A 23,323-nucleotide genomic window follows, 5' to 3' on the forward strand; every position below is an offset into this window, starting at 1 on the left:
CTATAAAGTTAATTCGAACTAACAGCTGTTAGTTCGAATTAACTTTCATAGGCGCTACACATGCAAACCGCTAGTTTGAACTTACCTTGGTGGTCACTCTGGGCACAACCAGGGAAACTCTTCTGCCCCCCTCCCAGCCCCAGAGCCCTTAAAGAGCCACGTACGGTGCCCGTGCCAGGTGCAAGCCTGCCAGCACCCAGCCAGCAGACCCTGCACTGGCATGACATGAGCCAGCCACCCGCTGCCCCCCAGCCCTCCGCATCTTCCCGGGACCAGGCTGGCAGCTCCCAGGAGCCTGCCCGGGGCCATAAGAGGCGGGCACCCGCCTGGTCTAGTGTGGAGATCGTGGACCTCATCCAGGTTTGGAGGGGAGGCCTCCAACATCCACAATCTCCGCACTAGGCACAGGTCGTCTAGAGCAGGATAGCTGCCAGCCTGGCCACCAAAGGCCACATGTGAACCCAGGAGCAGGTCTGCATGAAAATCAAGTTGGTCCAGTGAGACCCCCGACCCTGAGCCCTGAGCCCTAAGCTTAGAACATAAGAACATAAGAACGGCCGTACTGGGTCAGACCAAAGGTCCATCTAGCCCAGTAGCCTGTCTGCCGACAGCGGCCAACACCAGCTACCCCGGAGGGGATGGACCGAAGACAATGACCAAGCCATTTGTCTCATGCCATCCATCTCCAGCCTTCCACAAACAGAGGCCAGGGACACCATTTCTACCCCCTGGCTAATAGCCTTTTATGGACCTAACCTCCATGACTTTATCTAACTTCTCTTTAAACTCTGTTCTAGTTCTAGCCTTCACAGTCTCCTGCAGCAAGGAGTTCCACAGGTTGACTATTTGCTTTGTGAAGAACTTTCTGTTATTAGTTTGAAGCCTGCTACCCATTCCTTTCATTTGGTGTCCTCTAGTCCTTCTATTATGGGAACTAATGAAGAACTTTTCTTTATGCATCCTCTCCACACCACTCGTGCTTTTATAGACCTCTATCATATCCTCCCTCAGTCTCCTCTTTTCTAAGCTGAAAAGTCCCAGTCTCCTTAGCCTCTCTTCATATGGGACCTGTTCCAAATCCCTAATCTTTGTAGTTGCCCTTTTCTGAACTCTTTCCAAGGCCAAAACATCTTTTTTGAGGTGAGGAGACCACATCTGTACACAGTACTGAAGATATGGCGTACCATAGTTTGATACTTCCCCTCCTCCTTCTTCCCCTGGCTACCCCTTCCAGCTCCATCCTCCCAGGTTTCCCCCTCTCCTCTCCCACCCTCTCTCTTTCCCTCTCCCACCTCCTTTCCCCAGTCTCCCCAGAGGTTAATCCCCTCCACCCCCAGTTTTGTTCAATAAAGAGAGTTTCTATTTTTGAACACGTGTCCTTTATTTTTTACATCAGGAAGGGGGGCTGGGGAGGGGTAAGTGGAAGGAGGTGAGGGAGGAATGGGGTACTAGCCCCCGATGGGGAGGACTGGGGTGGCTCTGCGGGCTCCTCGGGGTGGAAGCTCTCCTGCAGGGTCTCCTGGATCCTGACAGCCCCCCGATTGACCCACCTGGATGGCAGCCTGCAGCAAGTGCAGCCGGGCTGATGGCCGAGTGCTGTGATGTGCCGAGTGAGGGCACTCAGGGCACTCCAAGACAGGACTGCTTTGCTGTCCCTCAGGGAGGTAGACCAGCAAGCGGGGAACCCTGAGAACTGTCTGTCCGGGGTGGGGATCGGGTCCCTTTAAGCACAGCCCTCGGCTAGCCCGAGGCAGCAGCCCCACACTCTAAGTCCTGGGTCCGGCCAGCCTTAACTTCGGTTCAGGGTCCACTCAATGTGGACATGCTAGTTCGAATTAGCAAAACGCTAAGTCGAACTAGTTTTTAGGTCTAGATGCACTCATTCGAATTAGCTTAGTTTGAAGCTAAGTTAGTTCGAATTAGTGCTGTAGTGTAGACATACCCTGAGACCCTGCCCACATTCCAAGGCTGGTGCTGGGAAGAAAGCCAGAGGCTGGAGCAGCTGACTGGGTTCATCCTGTTTTAACATAGTTTAGTTCCTGACCCTGCCCTTTTTGTGACTTGTCCGTCTCTTGCCCCCTCTTGCTGTCCACACGCTGCACCTCAGGAGGCTTGTATGAAGCAGGATTTTAATCATGCCTGGATTGCACATCGCCCCGTATATGAATTCCTGCCAGCATTAGTATGTATTTCTGTGGTGGTAGTGCTACGCTCTCCATAGCACAGAACAAAAGACAGGCCCTGCCAGCAGGAGTGTCTGTCCAGCATTGCCACACTCACTTACCCCTTGTAGAGTGAGCTGTTCCTTAGACGCCGCTCCTGAATGCACCTTTCAGGTGACTGCCTTGGCTTCCTTCACCTCTCCCAAGGGCGGAATCACTTGCAGTCCAACCCTTCTGACACTTGGTCTGTGGGCTGCAAGCAACTCCCATTTCCTAGCTTGTTACATGCCCATCTGTGTTCAGCACCTGGAAGCCCTTTTCCTTTGTGGAGCTTGGACCACTAGCTGATTAAAGGGACTTGAAACTGCTTCTTCAAAACAAAGCATGATTTATTCACTCAAAGGAGTGATGCTTGCAGAGGAAAGAGAAAAAACAACAGAAAGCCTGGACATGTGGATCGGCCCTAAACTTCATTCATTCCTTGAAAGTTTTGGGTAAGGTCCACCTACCCCAGACCCCCAGAGTGTGGGGGAGAAAGACAACACCACAGCAGCATGACCAGCCACTGGTGCCCTATTCCTTCTCTTTAGGCTGGGTCCCGAAATAGTTCAGTGTCCACCTTGATCCAAGGGGTCAGGCCTGGGAGGAATAAGCCTTGTTAGTGTATGTGGAGCCAGATATTCCCCGGTTAATAGTTATCCCATTGTTCCCTCAAGAACCCTTTAGCCTGCTCTCCCATGGTGTCTTCCCCTGGCCATTGTTTCCTTTCCTGTTTGTTTCCTCCACCAGCCTCCTTTGATTTAACTCTTTGCAGCCTGGCAGGATAATATCAAGTAGGTAAACCGAGGGGGGGCATACGATATTCACAGACTACAAGGAACTCCCACAGTGTCTAGAAGGGCTGTGTGTGGGAGGCTAGCAAAGTGCTGTTCTGTGCTGTGTGATTGTATTACAGGCCCAGCTTCTGTGCAAAGTGGTTCTGCATCAGTATTATCTGCATCACAGTGGAGGGAGGGCAAAGACAAGAGATGTAGGGTAGGAAGAGTATGAGTGGAGACAAACAGGAGGCCTTTTTTAGGGGCAGGACCTGCAGGAGGGAAGGCTCTTTCCCCATTAACAGTAAGATTATGAGCAGGGACAGAATGGAAAAGCCCTATAACTGAGAGACAAGACCCTTGAGATAAACTGAAGTAGACCCATAGAAAGCCTGTTTAGCCACTGCTTTCACAACCCCTCTGTTTCCCATACACTAGTGGTTCCTAACCTCTGAGGTACACAGAGGGAATACACCAACTTATGTAGATATTTGTCTAGTTTACCACAGGTTATATAAAAAGCCCTTAGGGAGCTCAGTACAAACTAAAATGTCATACCACGACTTCTTTACACTTGATACACTATCCCCTGACATGGAAGTACAATGTTTACATTCCAATTGATTTAGTTTATAATGGCATGGTAAAATGAGAAAGTCAGCCATTTCTCAGGAAGAGTCTGACACGTCTGTATTTGCATGCCAGATTTTGTAAGCAGTTTTTAAGTGAGGTGAACACTGGGGGTACGCAATGATAATCAGACTCCTGAAAGGGAGATAGAGGTCTGGAGATTTTGAGAGCTTTTGCCATACATCACATTTACCAGCATCATTTTAAAAGGGAAATAACCTGGCCTGACGCTGCTCCGGCACGATTCTAAGTGGGAATGGAGAGCTTGCATAAACATACGTGGTTCTAGTCGGATGGGGGATGTATTATCTCTGGAAAAGGGCTTTTGTTCTCCATTGCCTTGTATCTTGTTCCATCATTTGAACCTCTGCAAAACAGGTGTGAAATGCTACCAGGTTGGGCTAATAAACGTGTGATGCTTGCACTACTCTCGTTTTGTACTGCTGCAAGCGTTCTGTGCAGGTGTAAGGCAGTGGAGAGCCAGGCCCTGAGTGTTGTCAGTGCTAGTAACAGGAGGAGCTTTATGCCATGTATTGAAGTCCCCCCTGAGCGTCACAGAGTGATCACTACACTTAGCAACATGAGGCCACGCTGACCCTTGTTTCCACAATGCTAATCAAGCAGGCAAGCCTATATCCACACTAAAAATGTTATGCACCAAGACTAATTTTTTGCAGTGCCTGCAATGAAGGTTCCCATTTAAAAACTGGCAGAGGAAGGGTTCCCACTGCAAATAGAGAGCCTCTCTGTCGTCTACTGTGTCTTATTTGTCATATGCATGTGTCTACCTTGTTCTGGGACTCATCTTTACACTGTGACCTAGCCTGGATATTCCAGATGTTTGCCTGGTAACATCACTGGCTCCTCTTTGTTCTGGACAAGTGAGCGAACAGCCTGGCTGTTCTGTTGTCCTTTCAAGAGGCTGGCAGCTCGGACGGGGGCATTGTAGGGGGATCATTTATCACTATAGTTGGTGTATAGCCTAACAGAAAAAAATATGCATTCATTAAAATTTTAAATGCAGCATGTGGCAACCACGGCCACCTCCAGACATTGCTGGAGAGCTATCAAAGGTGGATTACATTTCCACTGCATTTGCATGGTCTGACTAATCCAATGCGAGGTTAATTTACTTAAGCTCGGTGCTCATACAGGTGGTTTATTTGCAAATTTTTCCGTGCTCATTTTGTTTGATTCAGCCCCCTGATCTTAATCTCCAAGCAGGTCAGGGTAGGGAAGCTGTTTCCAATGCGGTTGACGTCAGTCCAGCTCCATAGATTAGCTGGCAGAGGGTGCTCTGAGAGAGGTGCAGCTGTTGTCCCTCTCCTTGGAGACTGGCTTTATCACCAATCTAGCTTGCTGACTGGCTGTGCGCTGCACAGGGCGTTCGCAGAAGCTGGTCCCAGAACAAGGCGCAGCCTTTTGCTGACGGTGTAACGTGCCGCTGTTGAGCCCACTTCGCAGCACCGCAGGGCAGGTGTGTGGAAACTGCCCTGGAACAACCTCGCCATGGCCCTGGGGCAGATCTAAGTGCCAGGAGGGAGACCTGAGCCCCGAGCCTGCTCTCTGCAAAGGGGAATTCTCAGTGAGGGCGGGGAGGTGAGGATGGAAATCCCCTTAACCTTTCCAGTTGTGTTGCCTGCAAACAGTGGGCGAAGTAGCTTGCTGAAGGAAGGGGAGCAATCGCCACATCAGTCAGGCCTGGGAGAGGAGGGGGAACTCTTCTCTTCTCCATGCCAGTGCAGGAAGAGGCTGTGTGCTCCCTGCTGCTTTTGGGTTGGGTAAGAAATTCAGCTGAGAGCTGAGCAGAACTGCCCCCCTGTCCCCAGCTGTCTACATAGACTAACACCCCCAAGGTGAAGGATGCATCCAGGGCTCTGAGTACTGGGGATTCCTGGCAGCTTCTCCAGACAGCCTTTTAAAACTTGATGGCAATGGAGGTTGCCATGTGATGCTTCTTGTTTTCATTATCATTAAGGGGCCAATATGCGCTGATCTGCTAGATCCGTGAAAGCAGTGGTCTCACCTTTCAGCTCAGCATGTATCTTGGTAGAATTATTCTTAGTTTCTGTACCTTTGGCGTGTCGGCCAGAGCATTTTTGCTATGCATAATTTTTTTTTTCTGCAGCTGGGAGACCAGCTGCTGCCTATTAACAAATGCTGATGAGGCAAGAAGGCCTAATAATGAAAGTGACACTTCCCAGGCAAACCTCTGGCAGCTGTCTGTCAACTTGTGTAACTGATAAACATTTTGCCCATGCACCGGCACCTCTCCTTAACACTGAATCATATTGCTTTGCACTTGTAGGGAACTTCTCTACCAAGCATCTTAAAGCAATTTACAAATAGTAATGAAATTCCAACATTAGCTCTGGGGAGGGAGGGTAGGCAACAATTAACAGACAGGGAAACCAAAGCACAAGAGTTGTTACGGAGCAGGATTTCAAAGGTATTCAGGACCCTAAAATGCAAATCCTATTGAAAATCTGACCCCGTTGGGCATGTCTACACTATAGGATAAGGTTGAATTAAGATATGCAATTTCAGCTATGTTAATTGGATAGCTGAAGTCAAAATAGCTTAACTCAGCTTTTGGCGCTGTCCACACTGCAGGAAGTTGAAGGGAAAACACTCTCCCTTCGACTCCCCTTACTCCTCGTGGAAGCAGGACTACTGGCATTGACCAGAGTACCCCTTTCAGTTCAAATTAGTGTATCTTCCCTAGATCCCCTAATTTGAACCTTGGAAGATCAACATTAGCAGCTTCGATCTTTCTCTGTAGGGTAGGTGTACCCTTCAAAGTGACTTGTGCAGGAACATACAGTCAGTCAAAGAGTTGGGCATATGATCCCGGAGTTCCAACTCCCAGGTCCTTGCTCAAAGCAGTGCAATGAGTCAACTAGCAATTTTGTTTGCATTACTTTAATCTAATTGATCTACACAGTGAGTCTTAATTATCCAATTGTAATAGTGGGGGAAGGGGAGAGGCACTTACTACACAAGTACATGGGTTTAACTAAATTGATTTTAATTAAATTGATCTGCTTAAACAAGTGCCAACTCCTAGTGAGGTACATTTAAACAGGTTTAACTATTGTTTAATTGATTTAGCTTTCCCATAAATTAAAAAGATGTAAGGAGGGGTGGAACCAGTTCAAGGGCATCTGCGGAATGGCTTTGCTTCTAGGCAGTTCTCGAAACAGGGAGGCTGTGTCTAGAGTGGCCAGTTTTTCCAGAAAATCAGCCACTTTTCCGGAAAAACTTTCCAGCTGTCTACACTGGCTGCTTGAATTTCCACAATAGCACTGACTTCCTACTATAAGAAATCAGTGCTTCTTGCGGAAATACTATTCTGCTCAGCTACGTCTAGACTGGCATGATTTTCTGGAAATGCTTTTAACAGAAAAGTTTTCTGTTAAAAGCATTTTCGGAACAGAGCATCTAGATTGGCACGGATACTTTTCCGCAAAAGCACTTTTGCCCAAATGGGAGCAGCATAGTATTTCCGCAAAAGTGCTTTTGCCTGAATGGGAGCAGCATAGTATTTCCGCAAAAACACTGACAATCTTACATGAGATCGTCAGTGCTTTTGCGGAAATTCAAGCAGCCAGTGTAGACAGCTGGCAAGTTTTTCCGGAAAAGTGGCTGATTTTCCGGAAAAACTGGCCAATCTAGACACAGCCCTCCCGTTCAGGCAAAAGTCCCTTTTGCACAAAGCTTTTGCGCAAAAGGGCCAGTGTAGACAGCTCAGATTTGTTTTCTGCAAAAAATGCACCGATCGCGAAAATGGCGATCGGGGCTTTTTTGCGGAAAAGCGCGTCTAGATTGGCCACGGATGCTTTTCCGCAAAAAGTGCTTTTGTGGAAAAGCGTCCTGCCAATCTAGACGCTCTGTTCTGAAAATGCTTTTAACGGAAAACTTTTCCGATAAAAGCATTTCTGGATAATCATGCCAATCTAGACGCAGCCGGAAAGTTTAGGAACCTGGTTATTACAACAGTGAAGAGACGCTTCGCCATAGAACTGATGGTAATTAGCCCATACAAACTAGTTTGCTTTGCCCATTGCAATTGATGGCAACGCTTCCATTAACATAAGGGAGAAGAGGATCAGGCCTTTCTTTGGGAGCTGTGTTAGGGAATGTCTCCCCAGCGCTGGACAGAGGCAGGCATCCTTCCGACAGACCTGTGGTACCCGCCAACCACCCTGCAGGCATCACACCCTAGCAATGCTCTGTCATTTGGATCTGCGCCATTCATGCTAATTTTCTTGGTCCCCTTCCCCTTCTGGAAGTGGATGTAACCCCGGCTTCCAGTCACGTGGTACAGGTACTGAGAGACACAGGTGGGCACAATAGAACAGAGCCAGCCTGTGCAGCTCAGTAACCCCAGGGAGCCATCACCCGGATATGCTCTGGTGTCATGTCCTGTCTCTAGGATGCCATGGGAGAGCTTTCCAAGCCTGACTTCTGTGGGAGCTGTGAGTGCGCCGCGCTTTGGAAAAACGAGGCAATGTGTGATGGGACATCTGCCCCATACTGGGCCTTTAAGGGTTAAAACCCAGCCTTGGAAGAGGGTTGGAGAGGTGGATCCAGCAGCTGTGGCAGGAATTAGCCAATTGGGGCCCGCCTGAGGGCCGTATAAATAAAGGCTCCTGGAGGGGAGGAGACAGACACCCTCTTACTCTTGGGCTGCGTCTAGACTGGCATGATTTTCCGGAAATGCTTTTAACAGAAAAGTTTTCCATTAAAAGCATTTTCAGAAAAGAGCATCTAGATTGGCACGGACACTTTTCCGCAAAAGCACTTTTTGCGGAAAAGCGTCCGTGGCCAATCTAGACGCGCTTTTGCACAAAAAAGCCCCGATTGCCATTTTCGCCATTGGGGCTTTTTTGCAGAAAACAAATCTGAGCTGTCTACACTGGCCCTTTTGCGCAAAAGTTTTGCACAAATGGGACTTTTGCCCGAACGGGAGCAGCATAGTATTTCCGCAAGCAGCACTGATTTCTTACAGTAGGAAGTCAGTGCTTTTGTGGAAATTCAAGCGGCCAGTGTAGACAGCTGGCAAGTTTCTCTGGAAAAGTGGCTGATTTTCTGGAAAAACTGGCCAGTCTAGACACAGCCTTGCTGTGGAAGCTAGATGCTTCCTGACTTAGAGCAGGGCTGGGGGACAGGCAGGCAGAGCTGGAGAAGCTCTGGGCAGGCAAGCTCCCAGGCTGCAGGGCCTGAAACAAAGCCTCAGAGTACTAGAGCTGTGGGGACGCAGCCAGGGTAAGCAAAGGCAGCAGGTCCACAACCTTTACCAATGATGAATGGCCATTTCAGATTGCAGATTGCCCCTGAGGTAAGGAGCCAGATGAAGACTGGCCATGGGTCACTGAGGCAAGATGGATATAGGAGATTGGAAGTTCCCAGACGGGGAGGACTCCAGAGCATGGGTGCACAGTGATAGGGCAGTACTCAGGTAGGAGGGTGCCATGTCTGGGCGGGAAGTGGGTCCTGACATAGAATGGAGGAGAACAACAAGTAACAGTGGGTGAGACACCAGCCAGAAGAGGGTGCTCCAGCACCAAAAAGCTAATTTCCTGAGTGCCCAGCAGGGGGCACCCATGGTGGCGAGTCATGCCCTGTTACACCCTGGGTCAATGGATAGGCCTTGCGCTACTCCCTCTTTATGAGGGGCATTGTGGGGTGAGCAGCAGCAGCTGCAGCCTCTGTCGGCTGACCAGCCTCCAGGCATCCCCCACGGAGAATTCATTGCAGTAATTTGAAGGCAAAAGGCCAGAGAGCTATGACGAGGACTTGGTCACAAAGCCACTTGCTTACACTTGGGCCAGTTGCACCTTTGCCTGCAGATGGGAGGTGGGAGGGGGAGGCAGTTGGGGGCCCTGCGATTCAAAAGGGCTCTCCAAGCTGCTGCTTCAGCAGAGGTGATGGCTGAAGCCTTGGGCCCTTTAAATTGCCACTGGAGCACCTCAGAGCCAGACCCTTCCCTTTCCACTGTATGAGAAACAGTCCCATTCCAGGCACATCCCATTGTCCTGGAACAACCAAACCCTGACTTAGCTTTAAGTTAGGGTAAGAGGAAGCTGCACACCAAATTTGGTGGTCCTAGTTCTTACCATTTAGGTAGAGTTCTTGAACAAACAGACTGGTAGTTATACTCCAGAATAATTACAGGAGCGATAGCAAGGGGCCAGAGATAGGGACGGCTATAACCCCATTGGGCCAGCAGGGGCAAGGGTGGAAAAAGGCACATCTATCTACTATATATTTCAGAGAGTTTGTGTGTCTGTGTACCTGTTTGTCTGTCCCCCAGATAGGGGACACGCACTCCCCGCCCTAGCTGTGCCTGCTACAACTACAGCAGCTGTGGATAGGTGTTTCTCTCCTAGCTATAAGCAGCTACAGCGAGAGAGGGCTGTGGTTGTCTTCTCTCCCCGGGGCAGCCTGCATACTCTCCAGAACCCCTCATCTCCGGCTCCACCCCAGAACAATTATTTAAATGAAAAAAAAAAACTTATTTGAGTTAAGGACCTGAGCAATGCCAGGTAAATCTTCTAGTGAGCGCATGCACGCACTTGGACACACACACACATACAACTGTTCACATATTTCCTCTACCTACATCTCACAGTGACATTGTTTGGTAAATTAGTAGGTAGATACCAAATTCAGGGATCTTTATAACCTTTATGTACCTCTGTCCTCTGTCACTTGGCATCAAGAGGTCCTTGGGTCACAGGGTGCAACTGGAACTACAGCGGTGGTGAGAAGATCTAAGAAGGAAGAATAACTCTGACCAAATATATGGAGATCTGTTGAAGAAAGGAAAGAATTAAAGAAGAGAATTCAGCAAGAATGAGACAGCTATTCTGCAAGGCGACGTCTACATTGTAGGCTTCTTGCGCAAGAAGCTTTTTGTGGAAGAGATCTTCTGCAAAAACTTCTTGCACAAGAGCGCGTCCACACTATAAAAGCGGATGTGCTTTTGTGCAAGAGAGCATCCAGACTGCATGGATGCTCTCTCGAAAGAAAGCTCTGATTGCTCTGGTGGCTATTCTGTGAATAGCTCCTACGCTTCTTCTGATTGGCTCTTTTTGCACAAAAACCCACTGTTGCACTCTTGCGCAAAAAGGAATGATTCTTCGTAGAAAGAGGACTACCTACTGCACAAAACACCCTCTCTTCTTTTGGTTTACAGTAAATTTACTTGAGCAAAAACATGCTTTAGGTGTGGATGCTCCATGGGTTTATATGCAAAAATTACTGTTTGTGCGCAAAAACCCTGTAGTGTAGCCCAACAGGAATATATGGACAAAGACAAGAACATTAGAAGCTCAGCCAAAAGAGATGAGAGGGAATGGATGAAAAATAAAGCGAGAGAAGCAAAGGACGCATCCAGAAGAGGGGATTTTTTTTAAAAGTCCAGTTCTAAACGATTAAAGCCATATTTCTTAAACTGTTGTAGCATTGCAAAGGCTTGAGTTGGTACAGTTTTAACAACTGAGGAAGAACAAAGCCGGTTGGATGGAACATCTCCAGCTTGTGCCTACCCACTAACACACACCGAGAACCACTAACACACTGAAAATGTGATGGAATAAAAGACTTGCCTCATGAGAAGTAATTGAGGAAGCAACTAAGACTGTAAGCCAACAGTTGAGTGGGAAAGCACCAGGCTGTGGCAAGGCAGATGCTTACATGTTAAAAACCGGGGAAGAAATGATGTGGTGGAGCTAGAGATGAGAGTTTGGGGGTTGGCAAGGGGGCTTCTGCTAGGGGATGGAGCTGAGGGAGTTTGAAATGTGGGGGGAGGGGTCTGTGAGCTAAGACAGGGGGTTGGAGCATGGGGGAGGGAGTATGGGCTCTGGACTGGTGGTGTGGGCCCTAGGGTGAGGCCAGAAATAAGGGGTTCAGAATGTGAGAGGGGTTCTGCACTGATAAAATGTTGAGCTATAGAGTGTGAGTGGAGTGCAGGCTCTAGGAAGGAGTGTGGTTGCAGAAAAGGGCACAGGGCTGAGGCTGGGGAAGGGGTTGGGGTGTGGGCTCTGGGAGAGAGGCCAGAATTGAGGTGTGGAAAGGGTGTGGGGATCAGGATCAAGGTGTCCCTTACTTTGGGGGTTCCCCAGAAGTGGCAACATGTCCCTTGGCTCCTAGGTGGAGGTATGGCCAAGTGACTAAGGCACAACGTATGCTGCTTCCATCCAGAGTCATTGCCCCAACAGCTCCCATTGACTGCGTTTCTTGGCCAATAGGACTGCGGAGCTGGTGCATGGGGAAGGGACAGTATGTACAGAGTTCCCCAGCCATCCCTCTGCCTAGGAGCCAGAGAGACATGTTGTCACTTCCAGAAGCCATGTGGAGCCTGGTAGGGAGCTTGCCAGCCCCACCCCAACCAGGCCTTTAATGGCCCCATCTGAAGTGCTGACTGGACCATTAGGGTCTCTTTTTGACCAGACTTATCAGGCTCAATGGGTAGTGATCAACGACTCGATGTCTGGTTGGTGGCCAATTTCAAGTAGAGTGCCCCAAGGTTCGGTTCTAGGGCCGGTTTTATTCAACGTCTTTATTAATGACCTGGATGAGGGGATGGGTTGCACCCTCAGCAAGTTCACAGATGACACTAAGCTAGGGGGAGAGGTAAATACATTGGAGGGCAGGATAAGGTCCAGAGTGACCTAGACAGATTAAGAGCCGTGGTCACCAACAGGTCGATCATGATCAACTGGTCAATCGCGAGGCCTCGACCAGTCGATCGTGAGGTGTCCTGTCCGCCCCACCCCCATTTCCCTTCCACCCTGAAGAAGCTCCACTACCTACCTCAAGTGAAAATGGAGGTAGTGTTGGCTTCCCAGGGATGGACAGAAGTCCTGCAGCTTAGCGCCTCTTCCGGTGATTCCGGAAGTGCACTAGCTGCTCTGCCAGGTGTACTGCGGGAGGGAGCATCGGCTCCCTGCACCGCACAGGAGGGGTGAGTCAGCCCCAGGGGAGGCGCGCGCGGGGAGGGTAGGCCCCGGGGCAGGTGCGCGCATGTGGGGCTTCCCTGTGCTGTGGGTGGGGGCGGAGATTGGCCCCGGGGCAGGCACGCTCTGGTTTCCCTCTGGGGGAGGAATCCTGGGAGGAGGCAGATGCAGGGGACTCTCTGCTCCTTGGCACCCCACTCTCCACTCCCCAGCCACAGAATGCTGTCCCCACTCCCCTGTCCCCAGCTACAGAACTCTGTCCTTATTCCTGTCCCCACTCCCCAAACTCTGTCCCCACTGGCACTCTGTCCCCTGCTGCAGAACCCTGTCCTCTGCCCTCCCAGCACCCTGTTCTCTCTCCCCTGCCCTCAGCCGCAGAACTCTGTCCCCACAAAATGTATAATTCTAAATGCTTCATTTTAGATTTAAATAGCATGAATAAAAAACAGACCGTTTATTTCATAACTATAAACATGTGATTTTAATTTTACATATTGCATAATTTAAAAATAAACTGTTTATCAGAGTGTGTAAGTAAGGGCTGAGGATAGAAAGTGATGGACAGGAGGAGAATAGAAAGGACAGGGCTTCAAGGAAGGCGCGGGGCGGTAGATCTTTGCCTGTGCTGAGATTTAAAAAGTGATCTTGGGTATAAAAAGGTTGGAGACCACTGGATTAGGGGATTGAGACAAAAGAAATCTGATGAGGTTCAACAAGGACAAGAGCAGAGTTCTGCACCTGGGAAGGAAGAATCCCAAGAATTGTTACAGTCTGGGGACTGACTGGTTAAGCAGCAGTTCAGCAAAAAAGGACCTGGGGATTCCAGTGGATGAGTAGCTGTATATGAGTCAACAGTGTGCCCTTGTAGCCAAGAAGGCTAATGGTATAATAGGGTGCATGAGGAGGAGCATTGCCAGCAGATCTAGAGAAGTGATTGTTCCCCTTCATTTGGCACTGGTGAGGCTGCCTCTGGAGTACTGCGTCCAGTTCTGGGCCCCCATTACAGAAGAGATATGGATGCATTGGAGAGGGTCCAGCAGAAGGCAACAAAAATGATTAGGGGGCTGGAACACATGTCTAAGGAGAGGCTGAGGGATTTGGGCTTGTTTAGTCTGCAAAAGTGAAGAGTGAGGGGGGATTTGATAACAGTCTTTAACTGAAGGGGGGAGGTTCCAAAGAGGATGAAGAGAGGCAGTACAGGCAGTCCCTGAGTTATGCGGATCCGACTTAATGTCAGATCCGCAGTTACGAACGGGGCTTTTCTTGCCCCGGAGGACGGGAGCGGCGGGACGCCCAGATGTGCCGCGGTCCCGCCACCCGCATCCTCTGGGGCGAGAAAAGCTGCTCTGCATCTCCCTGGTCTGCTGCTCCACGTCTCCCTGGTTTGATGGGGGGAGCCCCCCCCAACAGACCAGGGAGACGCGGAGGAAAGCCGTGGAGGATGTGGGCGGGACCGTGGCGCGTCTGGGCGGTCCCGCCACCCGCGTCTCCCTGGTCTGCTGGGCGGGGGGGCACAGCTAGTGCGCACCCTCCCTTCCCCAGCAGACCAGGCTTTTCTCGCCGATGACGCCTGGGGTAGAGCAGCTGGGGCGCTGCTGGGTTGGTCCCTGCAGCGCCGCTCCTCGGCGCTACTGGACCAACCCGGCAACACCCCAGCTGCTCTACCCCAGGCATCCCCAAGTCAGCCGCTGCTGAAACTGATCAGCGGCTGACTTGGGGACACCTGGGGTAGAGCAGCTGGGGTGCTGCTGGGTTGGTCCCCGCAGCACTGAGGTGCGGCGCTGCGGGGACCTACCCGGCAGCGCCCCAGCTGCTCTGTCCCAGGCGTCCAAATTCAGCCGCTGTTGAAACTGATCAGCGGCTGATTCCAGGAAGCCCAGGGCAGAGCAACTTTGCCTTGGGCTTCCTGTAGTCAGCCGCTCGTCAGTTTCAGCAGCGGCTGAATCTGGATGCCAGTTCCGACTTACATACAGATTCAACTTAAGAACAAACCTACAGTCCCTATCTTGTACGTAAACCGGGGACTGCCTGTAGTGACAGATGACAAAACGAGGAGCAACGGTCTCCAGTTACAGTGGGGGGAGGTCTAGGTTGGATATTAGGAAAAGCTATTTCCTTAGGAGGAGGAGGAAGCACTGGAATGGGTTACCTAGGGAGGTGGTAGAATCTCCATCCCTAGAGATTTTCAAGTCTCGGCTTGACAAAGTCCTAGCGGGGATGATTTAGTTAGAGTTGGTCCTGCTTTGGGCAGGAGATTGGACTCGATGACCTCCTGAGGTCTCTTCCAGCTGTAGGATTCTATGATTCTAAGTTAAAATAAACAAAAGACTCCAGCTAATTTTAATACACTAAGGCTACGTCCACACTGGTCCGTTCTCACGCAAAAACTCTGCAGAAGAGTTCTTCTGCAAAAACTCTTCCAGAAGAGAGCGTCTACACTAGCATGTGCTTTTGCACAAGAGCATCCATGCCAGTGTAGACGCTCTCTTGTGCAAGAAAGCTCTGATGGCCATTTTAACCATCGGGCTTTCTTGCGCAAGAAATTCATGGTGCCTGTCTACACTGGCCTCTTCTGGAAGAGCTCTTGCGCAAGAGGGCTTCTTCCGGAGCGGGAGTGTCAGAGTTCTCATGCAAGAAGCCCTGATTTCATACATTAGAACGTTAGTTTACTTGCGCAGGAACACGTGGCCAGTGTAGACAGGCAGCAAGTTTTTGCGCAAGAGCGGCCACTTTTGCGCAAGATCATGCCAGTGTTGACACAGCCTAAGGGTGTGTCTACACAGCAGCACTTAACTTGAAATACGCTATGCAAATTGAGCTATATCAATTGCAGAGCTTATTTTGAAATAGCTTATTTTGAGTTTTGGTGCTGTCTACATGGCATTTATTTCAAAATACAGCAGTCTTCCTCTGACTTCCCTTTCTCCTCATAAAATGAAGGCTAAAGGAGCTGGAGTAAGAACTCCCCCAGCTTGACAGTAGTTAGATATTGTGTCAAAACAACTGCTGGCTGTGTAGATGCGGACGATGTTATTTTGAAATAATATTGTTGTGTAGACATAGCCTAAGAAACTTGTTACATGAAATTTTTTATCCTAAAATGTTCTTATTTCAGGTAAAATGCTTCAAGTCAGAGTTGATCCTTACTTTGGCCTGGGTCTACAGCTTTTCAGGATTCTTTAGAGTTCTTTGTTTTCAGAGAACAAAGAGGTTGGGCAAGGCAGTTTAAAGACCAGCTGAAGACAAGACTGATTACTTTCCATTCCTTAAATAGACTTTCCCCCAGGGCAGGAACTCTTTGTTAGGCATTCCCCATCCCCATAGAAAAATACCACATGCAAGATGGATTCCATTACCAGGCATGGTACCATGTCTTTCTGGGACCAACCACAGTTTGGGCTTTCAGGAAAAATAAAGCCATTCATGGGTGGTTGGTTTGACTGCTGAGCCATTAAGTTCCCAAAGTATCACTAATCGGACTCATTAGCACATTTAGAACTAAAAACAGATTCATAGTTCATATTTCTAACTTCACATACATGCACAAAAATAGGATATAGTTTCAGCAGCTTGTAACTTTAAAAATGTTGTGTTACATGACCTGCTTTACATAAAGCATCTTTGAGTTATGCATATTCATAGTCATATGCCAATTTTCATAAAGCATGGGGGGGCGGGACAGGAATGTCCTCAGATGGCTCAGGTTTAGTCAGCACCCTGCTTACACAGGCTGTCAGAGAGAACTGCAGCAGAGAGCCTGATCAGTAAATGATGATGCAAAGTGCAAGTCCTTGTCCAGAACAACCACCCTACATATAATGTTTATCCTTTACAAAAGTCTTAAAAAAAAAAGAAAAAAAAAGAAGCATTTGTCTGTAAGAGTAAGAGGCATTTCAAGAGGCATCATCAAGTTAAAATCTCCTATCTAGGTCAGGATGTCTTTTTACCTTCTCTTACAAGCAACAGCTGTGATTTCTAGCTTTGCAGGCAATTAGACAGTGAAACGATCTCTCTCACTTGTGATTGAGTGGACTGTGCCCTTTGGGTGTTGTCAGTCTCACTGATTCTAGGGGGTTTGTAAAATGTCAGAAGGACACTGTCTGATGGGAACACCCGAGCGTCCCAGGGACACCGATCACCTAGTGCAATGGGATTCTGATTTTGTTTGGGCCTCTCGGGGCTAGTGTAACACCAACACTGTGCTGGGTGGTCTCCCAGAGCACCACGATGGGAAATGATTTTTTATAAAAGACTGTAAAACCGCAAAGCTTGGTCCGATGACATACCTGACGCTAATTATAACAGAAACCAACTAGCGTTCAAGTGTGTGCCTTTCAGGAAAAAGGCCTTGGGAAAATAACTCAAATGGCTGAGTTCCTTCTCACCTCTCTCCCTCCACTTTTTTTGAACTCTGACGATTTTAAAGGGGCTCTAAACTCAAAGGGATGGGGCGGAGGGGGGGGGGGGGGAGAAGCAGGCACCTCTAGCTTTCAGTGCCCTTGTATGCCTCAGCCTAACTACTCTTAGACCCTTTTAAGAAATGGGGCAAGGCACATTTCTTTTGCATAAAGGATCTGTCCTTGATTTGGGGTATCAGTTGTCTGTAACTGATCCATGTAGAAGTGAGGACAGTAGGTGCGATAGAAATCAATAAAACTAACAGCAGCTCACACGGCTGTACATGTGCTGGCTTCTGCTGCTTTGGGAACAGGTGTCAGACTGGTGGAAATAAAGCAAGAGTTTGGAAACACCAGCCTTTTTTTTTTAACTATAAATCCCCTGGCTGAATTTTCACCCACTTAGAACCCAAGTCTGCAACTCATTTCCCTATTGATGTTGGTAAGTGGGAGTCATCATACTACTTATTTATGGGTGTAGATTTAAAATAAAAAAGTCCATCCAAAGGTCTCAGAGACCTAACACATAGTCAGCTACACAGTAAAACCCCAGCAGTATTTCAGAGATTATTTTAATGGGAACTCCATTCCTTTTCATCTGCCCTTCTGGGAAGTGCTCTCCAAGTCCCCATGGTCACCAAGACAAGGATCAGATTCCAGAGTCCTCTCCAAGAATGAGGTCAAGGGCTTCCTCTATTCTGTAATGAGAGGGGACTCTAGCTCAGGAGCCCCTGCTGACCACAGCTGTGGCCATATGATATGGGGAGAAAGGTAGGCTGGTCCCAGGCCTGGGAGGGGTGTGGGTTTGAGCACTCAGTCCTTGGTGCCCAGTTCCACAGCAATAGCAGTGGAACTTCCTGAGCTTCCACTGACTCAATGGCCAATTGACTCCAGCAGTAGCAAAAAGGAGACCTAGGTCTATGAAGACTGGCTGCAGGGTGGAGGTCCCAGTTCTTAAATGCTGATGACTTACAGACAGGTCAAGGCACTTGGCCCTGGCAAGGCTTAATAAGCACCTGTCTGGGCTGAGATCAAACATGGGGAAAAGTCAGCCTGGCAAAGTAGGGATTGGAAGTGCCTTTAGGAGCCAGTCTTCTCCCTCACCAATGCCTGTCCTGTTACTGGTGGGATGCTGGTAATAGAACTCGCTTCCACCAGACTTGTTTCAAAACACATTTCTGGGATGTGGAACTTGAGAGAGGTCAGATGATCCCATCGAGGCTGAGGTGGGAATAGTTCTGCAGAGACACTGGTGACATATCTCCTGCTCCTTCCACATGCTGGGAAAAGGGTATCCATAGAATGCCCTCCCCTCTGTCATTGCATGAGGAGCACTATAAAGTGAGCACACAGGGGGGATGCTTTGGCCTAGTGGCTCTGCTGAACCCTAAAACAGAGTTGTGAGGTTCCCTGCATTTTGCTAAGGACCCCTGCCCAGGCCGGTTGCCATGGTGAATAAGTTCTAGTGGTGCTAGGAGGGGATGTGGATGTGTGATACCCCTTACAGCCCCCTAGCCTAGTTTCCTTGTCTGATAACAGTGTGGTCCCCATTACGGCTCTGCCAGACAAAGCTCAGATAGAGAGACAGAATCTCCCTCTCTTTCCTTAAATGGGTCAGCGAGGGAGACTGGAGACCAAGACAGCCTTGTGGTTGGAGTGTCATGGCAGGCACCCTCTGTCTCCCAAGCTGGATTCCCCGAGTGGGTAAATCCACTGACTTCGGTAGCTTTACTGCAGATGTGTAGGTTGAGGGTGGGTTGTAATGATAGGATCTAGGCTCCTGTTCGACAGCTCGCTTTCCCCAAATCGTCACCTTGGTCCCAGGCTTAGGACGTCCCTGTCTACTCCTATTTAAGGCAACAACTACAAAATAAGATTCAGTCCTCAGCTAGGATCCTGGCAGCCTAGTTTCACTGCATCCCTCACCCTGGCCAGTAATACTGTCCCATGCGAGGAGTGAGCAAATCACTTCACAGCAGAAAGCCTCCCTTTTAAAGACTTGCTAGGAGAGTGCTGCACCTGTTGTCTCAAGGCTTGGAGAGGCAGATTATGACTAGCTCCTCAGCCTCACCTCTGCTGCCTGAGGCCCCTCACTTCTGTGTCTGCCACTCCCAGCCTCTTGCTCTCCCCCTCCCATTGTGGCCACTGGCCCCTGCTTCCCAGCCCTGGAGCCCAAGGCTGCTTGGCAGCATGGCCCCAGCCATCGCTGGCATCTGCATCCACCCCCCCCCCCCACACACCCCACCAAGCCTTCAGCCCAGCCTGAGTACAGCCTCAGCACTGGGCCACCAGAGCAGCCCCTGAGATGCACTATGGCCCCCTGCCTGCCTGCCTCAGCCTCCAGGTGCCAGGAGGAAGGGGCTTACCAGAGGCAGAGCATGGGAGAGGCCTCATTAGGCAAGTTGGGAAAGCAATGTGTTGTGTCTCCTTTTCACCCCCTACCGCTGCTCTTAATGTCTTTTAATTCCCTCTATCCCCCATCCGCCCCAGTGTTTGTGTGAGCTAGGCCACGTTTTCCTACTGTTTATGTTGCTGAAACTGCATTTGTTCTACCCCTGTTGCATGGTGAAATTGGCCCATAGGGCACACACTGGTACAGCAGTGCTAACGACTACAGAGGCATCAAAAAAACCCCAAAGAACTAAACCACTCTGGACAAAATAAATGAACAAAGCATTATACTAGGCTTTTGAGTTGTGTTTTCTTTCAACTGATAACTTTGAAAACTTTAGTTTTTTGGTGCATATGTGTGTGTGCAATCCTTTTCCTACTACATTCGCTGTGCTCCCAGAACCACGCTAGGTGTTGTTAATAAAAGAGAGTCTCAGAGCTAACATGCGAGGCCTCCAGTACATATCATGATCTACTAAAACCGGCCCGTGGCAATGCATTGTCTTTGACTTTGATGGGACTCAATGAGAATTTGTGCATGTCAATCCTGGGGCACAGCGGGGACCATAAATAGAGAACAAAACAAACCAGAGGGAGGTGACGGGGAACAGAGCTAAGCGTTACTAATCCCTGGGTTAGGTGAGTGGCACTGCACACATTTTGTTGGGGTTTTTTGGTTGGGTTTACTTGGGGTGTTTTGCTTAACCCTTGCCAATTGCCCATTTAGAACAATCCCTAACACTTTTAAGATTCATCTGAAGACGTGGGTTGTACCTAGGGATGTTAAAGACTAGTCAACTCACTGATAGGCAAGTGCTTATTGGATAGTTGATAGGATAGTCAACTAGTTGCTCCCCCCCACCTCCTTGCTGTCTCTGTAAAATAGAGGCAGCAAGGGTGAGGGAGAAGAAGGGGGTGCTTTGTGGAGCCCAGGAACAGCTGGTGATTCCCCAGCTGACCCCGGACACCATGCAGCACTCCCGCTTTGAAACACCACAGCAGCGTGTCAAAGGGGCAGCAATACTGTAATGACTAATCGAATAGTCGATGCAAAAATCTGATTAGTCAATTACATGATACTTAACATCCTTAGTTATACCCACAAAAGCTCATGATCCCATCTACATGTTTTGTTAGTCTTTAAGGCGCTGCTAGACCATTCATTGTTTTTTTAAATTTTTCCAGTTACAGACTAACTGGGCTACCCCTCTAAAACTTTAAGTGGGGGTGGGCAAAATGCTGCCAAGCCTTTCAATCCAGCCCACTACAATCCTTTGAGCCTCCAATGTCCTACAGTCCAGTGGGACCCTCAGGCAGGCTCCCTTCCTGCCTCAGTGCCACATGACACTCAAAGCAGCTGGCCGCTGGGGACAATCCCATGGTGGGGGGAACTCCATGTGGTGCCCCTGTCCCCAGCACATTCCTTGCATCTCCCATTGGCTGTTTTCCAGCCAATGGGAGCTGCCTGTGCTGTGCTTGTGGCAGAGGCATCATGTGAAGCTTTTCCCTGCCAAAGCATGTGGGGCTATGACAGGCAGAGAGCCTGGCTTAGAGTCTTGCTGCTTTCCATGCTAAGTGCCCCCCCAGGCAAAGCCTGCACCTACCCTCTCCCTCCCCCCCCCCAACTCTCTACTCCAGATCACACCTAAAAACCCTTTGAATCCTCTCCTGCCCCCTGCTCCAGGTCACAGCCCAAACCCTCTGAACCCCTATCCTGCACCCCAAACTCTCCACTCCTTCTGCATCCCTCCCCCAGGTCAGAATCCTCCCCTGTACACATACCCCTTCCTTGATCCTGCTCTCCTCCTGCACTCCAATCCCAAGCCCCCGGGTCACAACCTCCTCCTTCACCTAAACTCCCTCCCAGACCTACTCGTGCACCCCAGTCTCCTACCTTCTTTACCCAACCTCCATCCCTGAGCCTGTACCTCCACCATCAATATCACACAAGAGAGGGCCCCTTGACCACTTACCAAATTCTTGGGGGGGCCCTCCTCCCCATCAAAAATTATTGCCCACCCTGCTGTGAGGTGCTGTTTTGATCTCTGCTGTCTCTAACCTGTGCCCATCTGTTAACACGTCTTTCTGTGGTCCAGTTGTGTAGCCTTTACACTGGCAAGCACTTATGACACAATGTAAGGGTAGCCAGTCAGACTCTGAAGCCAAAGGGTATGTCTACACTACCACCCTAGTTCGAACTAGGGTGGTAGTGTAGACATACCCAAAGGGAGCTCTACCAGTGACTTCAGTAGGAGCAGGCTGTCACTTACTATTTTTAGAAATGCCATGTGTTTTATCCTGGTACTTTTCATCGCGCTGTATGTCACATTAATAAAAATGCATCTAGCAGGGGATGCCGTGGAAACAGGAAATTTTCCACCAGGCACGCACAGTAGCCTAGTGCCACCTAGCGTTGCACCGAAGTGGCACAGAATTACCAACCTGAAGGGCAAGGAAACAGAATGGCAGAAGGTTTCTTTCTGGGTCTTAAGTGATCATCCTGTAATCTCTGTTTCAGTGTAACCAGGCCAGCTGCTTTGCATCGTTCCAGTCCAGAATCTGAACATCTCTATGGCGAGCTGCAATTGTCAGCGATGGTCGTGAAATGCCCATCAAATAGTGCTTTGCAATTTGACATGGATGGTCCTGCAGGTTGGACCTCCTTGGTCTGGCACCCTCATGACCTGACTGGTCCTGAAGGAGGGAGTTTGCGGGATCTGGAGAGATCAGTTCCGGCTCCTCTGCTGTTGGACTCTGGGCTCTTCTGGGGTCTGCCAACAGATTGCCAGGACCCTTGCCCCAGTGCCACTGGGCTCCCAGCTCCATGGCCAGCCCCAGGCTGCTGGAACTCCGCAGCCAGCTGGACTCTGATGCCCCTGGGCTTAAGAGTGCTCCAGAGGGTTCACTCCTAGGCTGCCAGGCTTCCGGCTCCGTGGGCAGCCTTGGCCTGGGCTCCTGGCTCCACTCCCTGCTGCAGGGCTCTTGCGGCTCTCTGGCCCAGCAACACCTGAGAATCCAGGATAAGAGATGTTCAACCTATAGTTGGAAGTGTGCCTAGTGAGGAGAAATGTAGGTCTGTCTGTGCACCGACGCCAAACGCCTACCCCAGTCCTCTGCAGCCTGAATGCTAGGATGGCACCTGACCTGGCGGCAGGTAACTACTAAAGGAGCACGTTTATCCCATTCATCTGAGGCAGAATTCCCGAGCTGAGCTCCCCCAGTGTGGCAGAGCCAGCAGTAGAAACCAGGGGTCCTGACAGCGGGCCCCTTGATCTGATCAAGAGGCACTGCGCCAAAGCTGGCTGGGGCAGAACGTGGCAGGGACCCGTTCCTTGATTCGCACGACCTGCTGCTCTGTTCACGGTAACAGTGATGAAACTGTTCTGAGGACTTGCCCCTGCCAGGTGCTGAGGGCTCTGGCCTGGGCCAGCAGTGTGCGTAAGGGAAATGTTGAAGATGTGGCAGGAGTCATGCGGACTTTTGTAGGAATGCTCAGCACCCCCCAGGAAAGGCAGGGAGCTGAGATGTCCCCTTTCCAGGGCTTTCTCCAGGAAGGATGGAGCTGCAAAGGGAACCTGTTGGGCAGGTTTTCAAAGCTTCTGATGGCACTGGGCACTCAGTTCCCAATGGAAAAGTGAATGTCCAAATGCCAGCTCTCATCTTTGGATGTCACAGCTTCACGCCTCTCGCTGAGGGCACCACAGCTCTGAAGGTGGCCTCTGCCTGTCCACACCCAGGCGGAGGTGGGGCTGAATTCTAACCTGGGAGGCTGGTGGCACCCTACTTCCTCAAACCCTCTGTGGTTTGCATGCGTGTGTGTGATGAAATGCATCTATGCTCTCTCTCCGCGGAGACTTGTCATGGTGTCTGCACTGACTGTAGACGTCGGCCCTGGCAGAGGGAGAGGTGAGCTGTTTGCTGCCCTGAATACTGTGCCACAGAGGAGTGACCTGGTGTGGGCTGAC

At 49.9% G+C, this 23,323-nt stretch overlaps 1 protein-coding gene across 1 annotated transcript in view; it reads left to right on the forward strand.

Moving 5' to 3' along the window:
- KSR2 (kinase suppressor of ras 2) overlaps positions 1-23,323 on the forward strand; it is a 78,572-nt gene that overhangs the window by 13,691 nt on the left and 41,558 nt on the right. The gene's annotated exons all lie outside the window — the stretch shown is intronic.

This window comes from Pelodiscus sinensis, chromosome Z (genome assembly GCF_052426305.1).
Source record: "Pelodiscus sinensis isolate ZL-2025 chromosome Z, ASM5242630v1, whole genome shotgun sequence".
Lineage (NCBI taxonomy): Eukaryota > Metazoa > Chordata > Testudines > Trionychidae > Pelodiscus > Pelodiscus sinensis.